At 39.0% G+C, this 15,432-nt stretch overlaps 1 long non-coding RNA gene and 1 pseudogene across 2 annotated transcripts in view; one reads left to right on the top strand and one right to left on the bottom strand.

Moving 5' to 3' along the window:
- LOC146456780 (NLR family CARD domain-containing protein 4-like) overlaps positions 1 to 15,432 on the bottom strand; it is an 81,185-nt pseudogene that overhangs the window by 9,091 nt on the left and 56,662 nt on the right. The window lies entirely within an intron of this gene.
- On the top strand, positions 8,336 to 9,513 carry LOC146456784 (uncharacterized). The gene is made up of 3 exons (XR_014858732.1): positions 8,336 to 8,415; positions 8,517 to 9,021; positions 9,098 to 9,513. It is a non-coding gene; the product is annotated as an uncharacterized LOC146456784 (long non-coding RNA).

The raw sequence follows: 15,432 nt of genomic DNA, 5'->3' as shown, positions 1-15,432 counted from the left end.
ACCGCAATCTATACCGCAGAACTCTTTCCTCGTATTTTGACGTGTAGATTTCGGTTTTTTATTTTCGAAGGAAGGATCTTGATGAAACAAATAAAATTTTCAACTCCAATATTTTATCAGAAACAATATCTAAGCAATTCGGGAAATATTTCCGCACAGCCCCATACATTATTTATCCATGCACAACTGTCACACTAACACGACGAGCGTGAGAACAGAGTGTGTGCCAAATGTATAGATAATTATGCATGGGGCTGTGCAGATATCTTGACGCAACTCGTACTAAAAATACTGTAAGAGACTAATGTCACTTGCAATTGAAGCCTACTTTCTTGTATTGTACTGGTTATCCAAAACCATAAAATCTCGGTTTTAGAGAGGAAACATGAAATTCAGTCCACTTTGGAGAAGAGAGGGGTAGGGGGAGGGGAACTGCAATAACTGTTGCAACGTGTTGAAATAACACCCATGCCCATTTTTAACCATGAATAGTGCATGTCCCTCTGACTTATAAGTGATGGAATCACCTTCAGCGTGTATACTTTACAGTTAGAAGAACTTGCAAATAAATCATACTGATAACATCCCAAAATATTCCTAAGATAGAGAAAGCTTCTTCACCACTGTAACAACTATCATCCATCACAATGGCTGAACAATCCAGTCACATTGTATTTTATTTTCAAAGTATAAAACGTGTTACCCCAAACATTGTTTATTGTGATCTTTGAAGTGGGTATCTAAGTAGGTGTTTCAACATTATGCTAGCTTATAGTGGGGCAAAGCCTTAAAGAATATGTTAGTATTATATACTGGTTTTTCGGCTTTTTTTTCTTCTTATTTTACTGACCATTTTGTCTGATACTTGAACTGTCTCAGACAAATAAAAACTAAAATCGATCAGTTTTTAGAATTTGCTTTTAAATTTTGGCCTAATTAAATGATAATGCATCTTTGTTGTATACTGGCAAGGTTCCACATTAAATCATTTTTTTTTGACATTTTACAAACTGTAAGCAAGAAAATTACAACATGGCTTTGAAAACGATAAGTCTGTTGAGTTGTTTTCAAATTACATTACATAACTAAGGGACCGATTGTTTATTACGTCCTAGGGGGGGGGGGGGGGTGGTTTTCTAAAAAATCGAGTGTATGAAAACTTTACCCCCCAAAAATTCTTTCAAACAAAAGTTTTACCCCCCACTGCCATGACAGTTTTGTACCATTGCGGTGGAAATCTGAATCTCTGCTTTCAAAACCTCAAAGGAAAGCTTTTCTGTTCTGTGTAATGAGGAAACTGCTTGATTATTTCAATATTTTGTTTTGGTAACCCTTAAGGAAACTACATTGGGGCCAAACCTATGCAAAGAGAGTCTCCCCTCCCCTGGGGTGTAAGTGTGGGTAGATTACATCTTTGTAGAGCTACTTGAGTTACTGTTGTTGAGCTACTGAGCAATCCAACCATTTATGGGTTTACCTCTGCAAGACCTGTGATACTCACCAATCAGATAAAACAAGGAAACCCAAAAAAGTCAACAATAGGTTGAGTCTAGGAAAACTTCACAGGCTCTTGTAATGAGGCACAGACCATAATACCGTAAAATTCCGGTTACGGGTGGGGATACGTAAAAAGGAAATGTCAACGGCTTTTTTAGAGGCAAGGGGGGAAGGGGTGTTACGTGTTTATATAAAGATCAAAGATGGGACTATGAGTGGAAGAGTGGTAGGGGTTTACCACGGAATAAAATTTTCGTTTACAAATAGATGGCCCAAAAATCGAGGCGATTTATTAGCAGGGGAGGGGGACTTAAAACCAGGATTTCATTGTATGCGATAACCAGTACAATACCAGCTTATATCGATTTTTTAAAATAAAAAAAAAAGGAAAAAGAAAAGAAAGAAGATAAGAATTACGGTATGGTTTTAATTACCGAGGCTTCAAGTGACATTAGTCTCTTACAGTATTTTTAGTACGAGTTGCGTCAAGATATCTGCACAGCCCCATGCATAATTATCTATACATTTGGCACACACTCTGTTTTCACGCTCGTCGTTTTTGGAAGTGGGTTAGTGTGACAGTTGTGCATAGATAAATAATGTATGGGGCTGTGCGGAAATCTTTCCCGAATTGCTTAGATAAAGTTTCTTATAAAATGTTGGAGTTGAAAATTTGTTACATTAAGATCCTTCCTTCGAAAATAAAAAACCGAAATCTACACGTCAAAATACGGGGAAAGAGTTCTGCGGTATAGATTGCGGTTAAATTTTTATTTTCGTTTTCATTTATTTATTTATTTATTTTTTGCGTGTGTGTGTGTGTTTGGCTGTGTATGATAAATTGATTAATATAAAACGTAAAACAACGGAAATGAGCATGACCGAACCACAACACATACGTCATAACCCGATAAATCCTCGACAAGCGACAGAAATCGTTTCAAAAATAAACAGAGGCGGTTCTTTACTCACGTCTTTTTCCTGCGAGGCGCTGTGAAAGCTTGAAACATGTCAAGTTTAACCAGCCTTCGGTTGAGTTGTATACATCTCCCGTAATGGCGGACGACTCGTGTGGAATGGAAACCAGGTTACGTAAAACAAACCTCTTTAATGCAAATGTATTACAAATCTTGTGTTCACTCGCGAACGATAAAAGTCCACGAGCTGCTATGTTGCATCAACGGCTATGCGATGAGAATCGAAGGAAAAAAGTTTGAATTCGAAGATACCATTGTTTGGGTTTTTGTGATGCATTCTTCGGTTGAAATGGTTACAAAAAGGCTGTATTTGCAAATTGGCGCCCAAAAAAAGGCGCGCTTTTTCAGTTTAATGTATTTCTGTAAGTCATTATGCATAAATCGTATCTCGCATAATTATGTCATTCCGCAATTCTTATTTGCATAATTATGTCATTCCGCACGTCTTTCCACATTCCATTCTGCAAACTCATTCCCCCTTTTACCCTCACCGTAAACAAGACGCTTTTTAGAGCTTTTACCTTTAGCACTAGTGGCCTTATTTATTGCCAACGAGTCACCCTCGCGAGGACGCGAGGGTGACGAGGCGGCAGCATTATAAAGCCGACGCGCGAGTTTTGTTACAGGCAGAAAAAATCTGGAATAAAAATGTAAGCATAAGGTAATGTAAGAGTGACATCATCGGTGATTGTTTTCGAGCTAGCCAATGGCATCGCGGTATTTTTTATTTAAACCAATCACATCAGCTAATCACATCACAAGTATCATGATCGGTGAGCGCTAGTACCCAGATTCTTCTTACACACGTGCGAACTTAAGAGCGGAAGTCTGTAAATATCAACCAGAGGTGTGCAATAGCGAAAAATTCAAAATTGTCAAAAAAATTCACAACATAGCCCACGGTAAACTATTGCAAGAAATACATGTTTTACTTCGATCCGATAATTACTTTTGATGTGAGGCTATGATCTTGAATTCACCGCTCCTGAACCGGGTTTTCGGTGTCTGACACCACATGTTGCGAAGACCTTGTTTTAAAAATCAAACTACTTTCGTTCCTAACGAAAAACATCCAGTCTGATAAAGTACATAATTATAGACATCATGAATGTTATGTTACTCATCTGAAGTAAAAATTAAATATTTAGGAGATTTTTCAATATTTACAATTTTTTAAGCGATTTCTTGTAATGCCAAATTGACAAATGTGTGAGGCTAAAATCATCAACTGGTACATGGCATTGAGTATAAAGATTTACACCAAGTGAAAGAGCATCATTTCTTCTTATAAAATCCGCTCTCAAAACTATGGGCAACACAGAAGGAAATTTTTGAGGCTGCGAGTTACAAGAAGTACTTTCGTGAAATTTGAGCTTTTCTGTCACGGCATTCCGATGCTAAAACTCAGATAAACACAACATAAAAACGTTTCAAACAACAATTGTCTGTTGGTACTTGCTATAGGTTTTGGCCCACGTTCATAATATTACTTTCCATGGTTTTTGATCATTTCGGGGCAGGCACAAAAGACTGTAGCAGTTTTATTAGACCCCGAGTTCAAAAGCGTATAAAGGTCACAAAGTGCTTACTCAATGTAATGATGTCATAGGAAATGTAAACGTGACGCCGGTTACTTCGCCAAACCTAATTTTCTCAAGTGTAGAATTTGTTTGATATACTAATCGTTCTAGTGCGACTAATAGTTATGTTTGTGACGCTCCCCTATCCAAATGTGCCACTCCCTATCTCTTCCTTTATGCATTTTGTATTCCATCTAAACTCTGGCAAAGAAAACTGCCGTCTTCGCTTTTTAATAGAAAGAGATGGAAGCTTGAAAGCCGCCATCTCGATCACGAGCGCGCCGTGAAGCTTTCGCGCCAAAATTTAAATTATGCAAAATTAAATTGGTCAAAGGTCAAAATATTCATTCCAGCCGTACTATTTATGGATGCATATATCAGTGGTTTTCACTGTCACGCCATCAAAAAATAAATTCGAAACCATTTCATGAAAAAAGCTGATAAATTCAAATGCTATAAAATGGTAATAAATAAACAACATCTCCCAGTCTCAGTTCTGTTGTTTCGTTGCTAGGCCGAACGTTTGGACATTATTGTAAAACTTTTGTTGATTCAACAGTGTTAAGTAAACAGTGTTTCTTTTTTTGTTGTTGTTGTCGTTGAACTAATGCGGAAATATTGCATTTACGTTCTGATACAATATAAAGAAAACTAGGGAATTATTGCTTATTATGATTTCGTTACAGTTGATGTTGAAGTGAATTAATAGTAAAAGTAAAGACTGAATTATTTTGAATGTATACCATTGACATTGTTTGATCGGATCACTGTATGGATAATCAAGATAAAAGAGAAAGAAAAGGATCTGCAAACAAAATAAAGTTTATTGTTTCATTTACTGTTTTATCAATCCACGTTTTACCAATCCACCTTTTACCAATCCACGTTTTACCAATCCACCTTTTACCAATCCACCTTTTACCAATCCAGTCCATGTTTTACAAATCCAGTCCACTCCAGCCGTGAACTGCTACTAAAAATAGTTCGCGGAAAAAAAATACAGGGAAATGTACGGAAAGTTCAAAACACAACTGGACGCTTTCTGGCACTGCTAGATCCCTCCAATTTTTTTCTTAAAATCCTTTTCCTAATGCCAAAAGTTTCCAATTCATGAATTTTTCAGAAGCGATGTTTTATGAAAATTATTTAACATCGGATTTCCATACAAACACTGTTATTTCAAGCCTGTTTCCCTACTCGTCAAAATGGCGTCGAAAACCGTGATAAGGCCTATTAGTAAAGTAAAAGTAAGATAAATTCAATTACGGAAACTGGAAAATTTGTCCTTTTAAATTTGGTTTGATATTCTTGTGCTGTCATGGAAGAATGGAGGTGTTCTTTTAGCTCCTTGGTCGGAGGTCCTTGCTCTTACGACTCCAGAGACAGGAGCAGATCAACTGAAGTAAACTAGTGCAAAAGGAACATCGCCGGTCACAAGTCTTCCTTGCCAATAGCCGATGTAGAAACCGAAATTGAACTTATTCTGACAAGAATGTTTATCTCCTTCACCACGAATGTTTATCTCCTTCACCTTTTGAAATTGACGATTTGTCTCCGACACCGTTCGTCTCTGGGCATTGGCTGGCGCCGAGGTCAGTTCAAATAGGTGTCAAATTTCTCCTCCGGTATCGAGCCATGACAGCCAGGCGCAAAAAGTCGCAAAACTAGAACGAGGACTTGGAAAAAATTCGTGTCATTTGCTATGGAAGAAACTAGGACTATTTATTCCAGTTGGTTCAGGTATGCGTTTAGATCATTTCCATTACCTTTTATGTATAATAAACTGTAAAAACGTCCGATGTAACACTTTACTTTTTTGCACATTCGGTCTTTTCCAGCACAAAATATTAGTATTCAGATGTATTTTCAGTTCATCAGATGCGGAGAAAGCCGTTAATTAGATTACACGTGAAGTTTTCAGTGTTATTTATTTATTTATTATTTTTATTTTTCTGTGCTTGGAACCCTAGTTCTAGTGCTACTGACTGTGGTGGACAACTTTTTGTTCACTACCTCGTAAAAAGGTTCTTCTCTTGAGGAAAGTAAGACATCATAGTTAGAGCTTTTCAGGCTTGTGTAATGTCCATGCTAAAGAATTATTATCCCTATTAAAGGAAAGAATTGAAAACTCTTCAATTGAATGAAAAGAAGCCTGATCCCAGCTCTTGAAAGTGTGAAGTTTGGGCCTTCGCCACGCCCTAAAGAGGCCTAATGCTAGGATCATGCACCGTCCTTTAATCTTCAGAACAAGGGAAGCAGGTTATGATGGTCTAAGTGAAATGAAGAGGCTGAAATTAAAAAGAAATAAGGTTATGTATCTAATTAAGCCATCCCCACCCCCCTTCCCCCTCTATCTTAGGAAGAAGTAAATTTTCGCTATACACTTCAATCAGCGAGTGTAGGTTTTTAAGTCTGTTCCTCCCGTGTATCTTTCGCATTGACGGTTTTTGTTGCTGGTCGCTACGAAAAAGAAAACTCAATAAAAAACTACGGGTATAAGTCATTTGCGCAAAAGTTGTCACAAAGAGTTCGTTATTCTAGATAAGCAGCTGGTATATAAAGCCATACTGTTAAACGCATCCGTAACAAGGGGAGGGGCAGGGGGGGCTCGAGCCGCGACCCCCCCCCCCCTTCCAGAATTTTAAGAAGTGTAAAAAAACAATGTGTCAAAAAATAAATAATTAAAAAACAGTAATAATGTACAACAATCAATCTTTAATTCTGACGCTGCGAGTGCCTTTTCACAACCCTTAATAAATTGTTTATTACCTGACAGTTTCCTCCGCTAACATTTGGCTAACATTTATACAACAGCAGCAAAGGCAGTCCTTCCTTGTGAATCGGAAATAAGAACCAAGGGAGTTAAAGATAAGACGACGGTGATGGTAGCGAATTCGAAAACATCATAAAGAGAATTCGCGTTCTTTTAAACTTCATCGCAATAATTCCAGCTCCCACCTTTTTTTTTTTTTATTTTTTTTTTTCTTATTTTAGGCGAATCTTCTTGCGGACGGATTCTTACTGCCTGATTGTTACCTGACAGTTTCCTCCGCTAACATTTGGCTAACATTTATACAACAGCAACAAAGGCATTCCTTCCTTGTGAATCGGAAATAAGAACCAAAATCCTCATGACCGATTTGTGTTTGTTAGTAGGGAGTGAAAGATAAGACGACGGTGATGGTAGCGAAAACATTATCCATAAAGAGAATATTCGCGTTCTTTTAAACTTCATCGCGATAATTCGTCCTCCTTCAAACGTGAACAAGTTAGGTAATGTCACGTGGTAGTCCATACAATGACAGCAAAGGGTCGAAAAGAAATGTACCAAAAGTGTGATGCAAGTGCAAAGTTATTGTTTTGCTTACTATACCTGCTCCTTTTTTAATGTTCCCAATTTGCTTCCCCCACCCTAGTTGTTTTAGCCTGACTACGGGCCTGTTAATGCAATTCTTCCCGTCCCCCACCCCTTCCCTACTGCCTACTGCCATATCTCAGTGACGATCCAACTAATTTGCATATTTGCTGTCACGCAACATTGTTAGACATGTCTGAATCTTTTCGATTTCTTCTCTTCCCGTCGATAATGGATAAAAGGAAGCGAGGGGAAAACAGAAATCTTTCTGATAAAGCAAGATAGGAGCATTATTGAAGGCCTTGAAGCTGTAATTGGCAGTTTGCCCGTCGCATCGGTTTGTTTGCACGGGTAGTTATTTGATCCGCCAAACGATGTCGTGGTCGAAATTAGCCAACTTTAACGACCTTTTGTGAAAATCTCAATGGAGAACCCAGCCTGATATTAAGGTATGAAGTACATCAAGGCAATTGTTACTGAAAGCCAAAGTGTGAGAATATTTCGAGTTATACCATATACTGAAATGTGTGCTTGACCTTTGGCACTACATTGCAGAGTTCGCCAGCTGTAAAAATATGCCGCTGGTTTTAAATTGTTTAAATTTGCCAGATATCATTACAAACACAAATTCATCGGTTATCATAAAGGAGGACAAACCACATAGCCCACAATGCATCGCTTCCAACTATATTATCAAATTGTCGATGTCACATGATGTCCTCATTTCAAAATGGACTCGATGGAGGAGCACGCGCGGCAAGCGCCAATGTTCGGAAATCAAAGATGTTATATTCTTATTTCGTCGATACCGAGTATAGTTCCGTACTCACAGTGTTTAGTTTACCTTTTCTTAAGCTGAAATGTGTGTTTGGACGTGTGAGTTTCCCTCGATCTCTTTTGGAGCGGCGAATGATTGTGTTGTTTACTTTACCGCAGCTGAGCACGCTTTTGCTTGATACAGCCTGATAAAGTGAAAATCTGGCTAAAATCTAGTTTGGAATTCCAGGTAAGAATCATTGAAAGTCATAAAAAGTGTACTGTCTGCTTAGAACATCTAATAAATAGTTAACGTGTTGCTTTACCGATTGTTGTTGTTACGATTTGCAGATTCATCCAGATGAGGTCGAAGACGATCGACGAAGAAATTACACTCTTTTCTTTTTGTATAAGAGTATTGTTTTTCCGGCCCAGGCTGAATATTCTTATTTTTCTGCCGATGTTAGGCTGAATATATTCTTGTGAATATTCTTAGATTATAGCGTGTGACATTTCCGTTTTAGAATGTATTGGGGTATCAAATGAATGTACAAGTGTACTAATACCTGTAGCGTTCATCAAACTGTCATTAGCATTGAAAATTTCGCTAGTGTAGTTTTTTTTATCGTTTTATTGGTTAGTTTTGCCGTTTAGAGAAAAGAAGAATTTTATAGTTTAGTTAAAAACATATAATTGTGAACATTGTATTTACAAATTTTCAACACAAAAAATGTATTCTTTTCAAAATTTCAGCCTTGGGTTTATTCTTAAAATATTCTTCAAATTTCAGCCGCGATATTCTTATGAAATAGATTCTTACAAAAAAAGAGTATGCTCAAGTATTTGGGATTTCGATGTGGATGATGTAATGGATTAAAAATGGGGACTCTTAAGGGTGATTTTAACGGTACGACTTTGTCGCATGCGACAAGCTTACGACTGGCCTACAAAACGAATGGTTTTCATGTAAATCAAACCTACAACTTGCTTACGACTGTCATGTACATCACAAAAAATGTCCTAGGATTTTAAAACATGTTTTCAAATCCTACGACAATCGAAGTTATGGGCAATGTTGAATGACGAGAGTTGTGTTTGATTTTTTGCATGGCGAGAGCAGCGCGCGCTCTAGAAATCGCATGCGACAGTCGTAAGCAAAAGCTGTACTGTCTAAATCAGCATTTACTAATATAATGAAACTTTTTGACAATATTAATTAAGTGCCATTACATTTTGTTCCAGTTCTATTCAGTTCTGCTATTCAGCAACATTCAGTGCAATCGTTTTAACAGTTTTATGATACAGATTTTTAAACCTATAATTTATATAAGCTTTTAAAACCGAAAGCCATTCGGTTATCATGTCAGAAAGAGATTGTCTTTCGATATATGGAATCCCGATTTTCGTACGCTTCTTCTAAAACAAACGCGGAGACAATTAAAAGTGGCGATTTTCCGGTTTTAAATTCAATCATTTTTCGGTTCACAAGGCTTCGATCGATTTTCCTGATTTTCTCAAAACGCAAATGTTTCTGGCCAATTTAAGCCACACCATGATTCTTACTTTAGTAAAACCTTATTATGGACAAAAGATGAAAGAAACCCGGGGGGGGGGGGGGGGCACTTGACCCATGTTTGGGTATAGGGATGCCGCTGGGGGTTTGAAACCCTGACCATGTTTAGAACGAAAATAACCTTAAACACCTACCCTGTGTAGGACAAATCAATGTCCTCTATTCTAAGACCCTATTTAGGACAAAGGACAACATCTAGCTCTTGTGTTACACAAGTGTTTATTAGCAATAGTAATAACATTTAAAGGCCCACTGTCACTTACCGGGCGTGATGTTCCACGCATTGAAACGCGAATACCAATCACAACAGATAAAATAATACACTACCTAGAAGTGATGCCGCGAAAAATCCCAAAATTTCGCATTAACAGCGGTGAACCATAAGTGGAAACTCAATCGACGTGAAGCATTGTTCACTATAATAAATGCAGACTAACGTCTCTGATTTCGGATTGCCAAATACTCGACGACGGTCTTACAACCATAGGACTAGGACGGGTCCAGGGCAGACTCGTTTGAAATTATATACCCTGTTCAGGGCAGAGAGGCCAAAAACCATACCCTATCCAGCGGCACGTCCCCGTATAGCCCATATGGGGGAGTGCCCCCCCCCCCCCGGGGGAAAGAAATCGACTCTGCTAAGTTTCGCCAGAAAATTCAGATTTTGCTCGATTTTTCCTGACCGCCACACTTAATGCTTCATTTTCGCTGTTGAAACTGTCGAGCATACCTTACAAGTTCCTCTTTCGATTCACCGTTTCCAAGAGGTGTGTTTCCCTTCCGAAAACGCAAAATTCGCTAATTTCGACCAGCGCAAGAGTGAAATTCCGTTACATTACGATCACTCATTCACTGCGCATGTCCAAAAGTTAACAACCGAAACCGACAGCCAAACCACAATCTCGTCCCCAGAGCCCGCGCGCGTTTTAGGCTTGCTTCCTTGGTGCTGCTGACCAAAAGGAAGGCAGCCTCTAGGAACGAGATTGCCCAAACCACAATCTCGTACCCAGAGTCTTCAGGCTTTTTGGTCAGCGGGGCAACGCCGGGAAGACTACATCGAATTGTTTTACCGCAGGATTTCTGCGGTAAAACTATGGAAACCGTTACGGAACAGCCAATCAAAAAAATTGAATTTTTTTGATGTCCCCAGAGTCTTCCCGGCGTTGCCCGCTGACCAAAAAGCCTGAAGACGCTGGGTACGAGATTGCCCAAACCATCGCTATAACTCGTTCATTGCGCATGCGCGTATTCGCGAGTTAAAAAAAGGACTAACGCGAAAAATTCAAAAAACTCAGTTTAATGAACTGCAACACACCAATCGACTTGTATATTCGGTGTGACCCCTGAATTACAACTTAGTTTGCAGTTCTCTGTGCATAGATTAGAGTAACATAGACATATGTCAGTCTTTATGTCACAAACAGATGTTCATAAAACACCGCACAAGAGAAAAATAAAGTTTTCCTCATTCTAAAAAAGTTATACGCGTGATCATGATTTCAATCAGCAAATCTGTTAAGACAATTTTAGAGGTAGAATATACGGAATACATATATTTGAACTGCAGATGAAAGATACAAACAAGTGAATGACCAACGCAGTTATGCGAAAAGAAAGCCTGAAAAAAAATTCAGATTCATGCCGGTGCAGTGCTTTACCAACTGAGCTATCAATAGAAATGAAATTCAAAAGCACTACTACAAGGACTGATCAAACAACGTGAAAAGGCTTGAGTGTACGATATTTCGACTGGCCAATACCAGTCTTCATCAGGTTTATTAGGACAACTCACGAATTCACAGAATATATATGCTGTAAAATAATAGGCGAAACTAGATATGATATGACGTGGTATGGTGTGGTTACACAAGCAAAGAGAAAAACATAATCTGTTACTATATATAGTAACAGACTATAGTCCATCACGTTTGTTAAAGCCCAGAGGTCCAAAGGTTTTGGCTTTCGGAATGATGTGCGCTTCGCGCGCTGTCCTAAAAGAATCGCGTTCATTATTAAGTTTTTCAATAGAAATAAGTAACATATGAGTGTCTGAATGGTTGTTGCCAAGAAAGTGTTCTGCAACCGCAGTATGGATGTAACTACTAGTAGGGTTGGGTGCCTTTAAGGCGACGTTTGGTTTCCCCAATATATTGTAGATTACATAGCCGACATTGAATCACATGTTATATGAGATTTGATTTGTAGGTCTGACCAAATTGATTTGGGCTGTGTTCAATGTAGGGACAGGTGGTGCAGCTCCTATTGCTGCACACGAAAAGACCGGGAGTAGCCCGGGAGTTACTGCTATCACGATGATCTGGCAATTGGGCTCTAAGAAGAGTGTCACTTATCTTATTACAACAACGGTAAGCTACTAACAGAAGGTTTTCAAAAACATTTCTACAACGATCTGAAAAGTAGAGTACGGAGGAATGCTAGTGGATGATGTGCGCGATGATAGGAAGTGCGGGGTTATATGTAACAAGACGCTGTGGGAGCGTTTACTTGGGCGCCGTTGTATTAGGAGTATCTGAGCATGCACGTTAGTTCAGTCTTTGGTGACAGGTGAACGATAAAAGATTCGCTGAGATCCTAAGGCATCATATTTGCGATAAACGTGATGTAGTTCGACCGAAAATGTCACGCAAACAAAATAAAACATTACTCTCTTTAATACTAAACACGTCGGATTTTGTAACCATGAGGTACATCTAAGATAATGATGGATTTTGGCGACAAAGGAGTTTTTGCGGTTCCAGTGGTAATGACGAATTTTGGCGACAGAGGGGTATTTGTGCGAATACCTTTCCACCCTGATACCCTTTTTTTCTGGGCTTTCTACGAGAGATGTTCCAGCTTTTTCACTGGTAACAGCGCACGATCGCAAAATGTCACGCAGAACGTGCAATATGACACGCGTGCGAAAAGACATGCGTTCTATATGCAACGCGTGCGGATAAGACAAACCTCACAGAACATCCGATTTACAGAAAGTTAACGAATCTATTTCATGATCACTGGAATAGGACAAAATCAAAGCGCTCTGTGAGTGACCAACGAATGAACTATTTCAAATTATGTCTACAGTTATTTGTTTATTAAACACGCAAAAAAGAAAATAAACTTCACTCGCACTGGTAGGCAACGCAAAGGTCAAAGTGTACGTTCATTCTTTTAGTGGTTTTGCGTGATTGCCAATGGACAAAATATCAGGACCAAAAGAGAGTGTTTCCAGGATTTAAAAGGGCTTTAAATGAAAGAAGCTGGGTTTATAAAGTGGAAAGACACTGCAGCTCCCGTGGCGATTGAATAACAAGCAGAAACCGTCCAGTTCTCCTTCCAAGAACCGCCGAAAATATTTTCTTTCTGAATGCCGCGTCGCCGGATGAAACTTGATACACGTGAACGATTTTGGTTGCCTAGCACGTGACCAATTTCTTCCCAGTGTTTTCAGCGTGGCAATTCCTTTCTGCATCCAAACGACGGCTTCTTTCAACGTTTTGTAACATCGAAAGGGGCTTTCAGTTTTGCTAAAGCCCGGGTGCTAAAGTTGCTATTTTGGCTTTATCCAACGTAAAAATAAAAATGCGTTTAGCGTTGCGGTACTCAGTTGTTGTGGTATGAATATGCAAATTTTCAGCGTTTACGTTTGTTCCAATGAATCGATCTTATCGCTAACACTCGACTCCGAAGGAAAGATTTTTTTTTTCAGATTCTACGTTTAGCGTGTCAATTAGGCGTGCCCGTGCGTTCACCTTTTTCCCTGTTTTCCCGTGAGGATCACATTTTGGTTTTATCCAAGTGAACGTAAATAAAGAAATTAATTCGTCAAGCGTTGATTGCCACTTTGCATTAGCAAACTTTCAGTGTTTACATTTGTTCTGGTGAATAGATCAGAAGGGTGCGATTATGGTTAAATCGGAGAATAGCAAAAAATGAGTTTTGAGATACGATTCTTCCGATTCTCCGATTTTCCTACTTGGCACGATTCTCCGATTATTCCGATTCTTCCGATTATACGATTCTTCCCGAAACAAGCGCACTACACATGAATATATCTCGTTCTTTAATCCATTAGCCGAAACAAGCGCACTACACATGAATATATCTCGTTCTTAAGGCAAAATCGTAGAGTCGGAAGAATCGTAGAATTGGACAATCATTTCTAAAGTCTCTTAAGGTAAAATCGTAGAATCGGAAGAATCGCAGAATCGGATAATCATTTCTAAAGTGGCTTATGGTAAAATCGTAGAATCGGAAGAATCGTAGAATCGGATAATCATTTCTAAAGTGTCTTATGGTAAAATCGTAGAATCGGAAGAATCGTAGAATCGGATAATCATTTCTAAAGTCTCTTAAGCTAAAATCGTAGAATCGGAAGAATCGGAGACTTCAATCGTAATATAGGTAAAAACCTTAGTGGTAAATCGTAGAATAGTACGCCTAAATCGGACATACTATTCTCCGATTTAGCCATAATCGCACTGCTCTCGAATAGATCTTATCGCTCACACTGGACCCCGAATGAAATTTATTACTTGGGCGGAGCGCCAAGTTATAAAATAGGATTTCTTCGTCTACGCCAAAACGCAGTGATCTACTGCGCGTGCGCTACATGTTGGCCGAGTCTGCGAGTCTGCATGTATTCATCATAAGCCGCCATTACGGGGCAAAAAACAAGGACGTAAAATTAACACAACGAATATCGTATTCTTAAAAGAAAACAGCTAGTATGTGTGTTGTCTGCTAACTCCTTCCATTGAACGAAACTAAGGGGCAACTTTCCTTTCAGGACGGATATTTTCCAAAAGTTCGACTTCAATTAACCTCAGACGCTCTTTTGGCTCTTCTCGATAAATCCCCATTCGGTGTCAAACGTAATCGATAAGATCAGGCCGTAAACACTGCCGAGCAAAAAATTTCATTTCTCTGGCCGCAATATAAAAAAGAAAACGTTCAATTAACTTTAAAGATTCAAGACCATTCCGTGAGTGAAACGCTTAGGGTAAAGTAGGAAACTAAAACTAAAGCTTCGAAAATAAATTTCATTCGGGGTCCAGTGTGAGCGATAAGATCTATTCACCAGAACAAATGTAAACACTGAAAGTTTGCTAATGCACAGTGTCAATCAACGCTTGGCGAATTAATTTCTTATTTACGTTCACTTGGATAAAACCAAAATGTGATCCTCACGGGAAAACAGGGAAAAAGGTGAGCGCACGGGCACGCCAAATTGACACGCTAAACGTAGAATCTGAAAAAAAAAATCTTTCCTTCGGAGTCGAGTGTTAGCGATAAGATCGATTCATTGGAACAAACGTAAACGCTGAAAATTTGCATATTCATACCAACAACAACTGAGTACAGCAACGCCAAAGGCATTTTTATTTTTACATTGGATAAAGCCAAAATAGCAACTTTAGCACCCGGGCTTTAGCAAAACTGAAAGCCCCTTCCGATGTCACAAAACGTTGAAAGAAGCCGTCGTTTGGATGCAGAAAGGAATTGCCATGCTGAAAACACCGGGAAAGAAATCGGTCACGTGCTAGGCAACCTAAATCGTTCACGTGTATCAAGTTTCATCCGGCGACGCGGCATTCAGAAAGAAAATATTTTCGGCGGTTCTTGGAAGGAAAACTGGACGGTTTCTGCTTGTTATTCAATAGCCACGGGAGTTGCAGTGTCTTTCCACAT

This window comes from Pavona decussata, unplaced genomic scaffold (genome assembly GCF_977016875.1).
Source record: "Pavona decussata unplaced genomic scaffold, jaPavDecu1.1 SCAFFOLD_254, whole genome shotgun sequence".
Lineage (NCBI taxonomy): Eukaryota > Metazoa > Cnidaria > Anthozoa > Scleractinia > Agariciidae > Pavona > Pavona decussata.
This window is presented reverse-complemented; position numbering and strand designations above follow the sequence as displayed.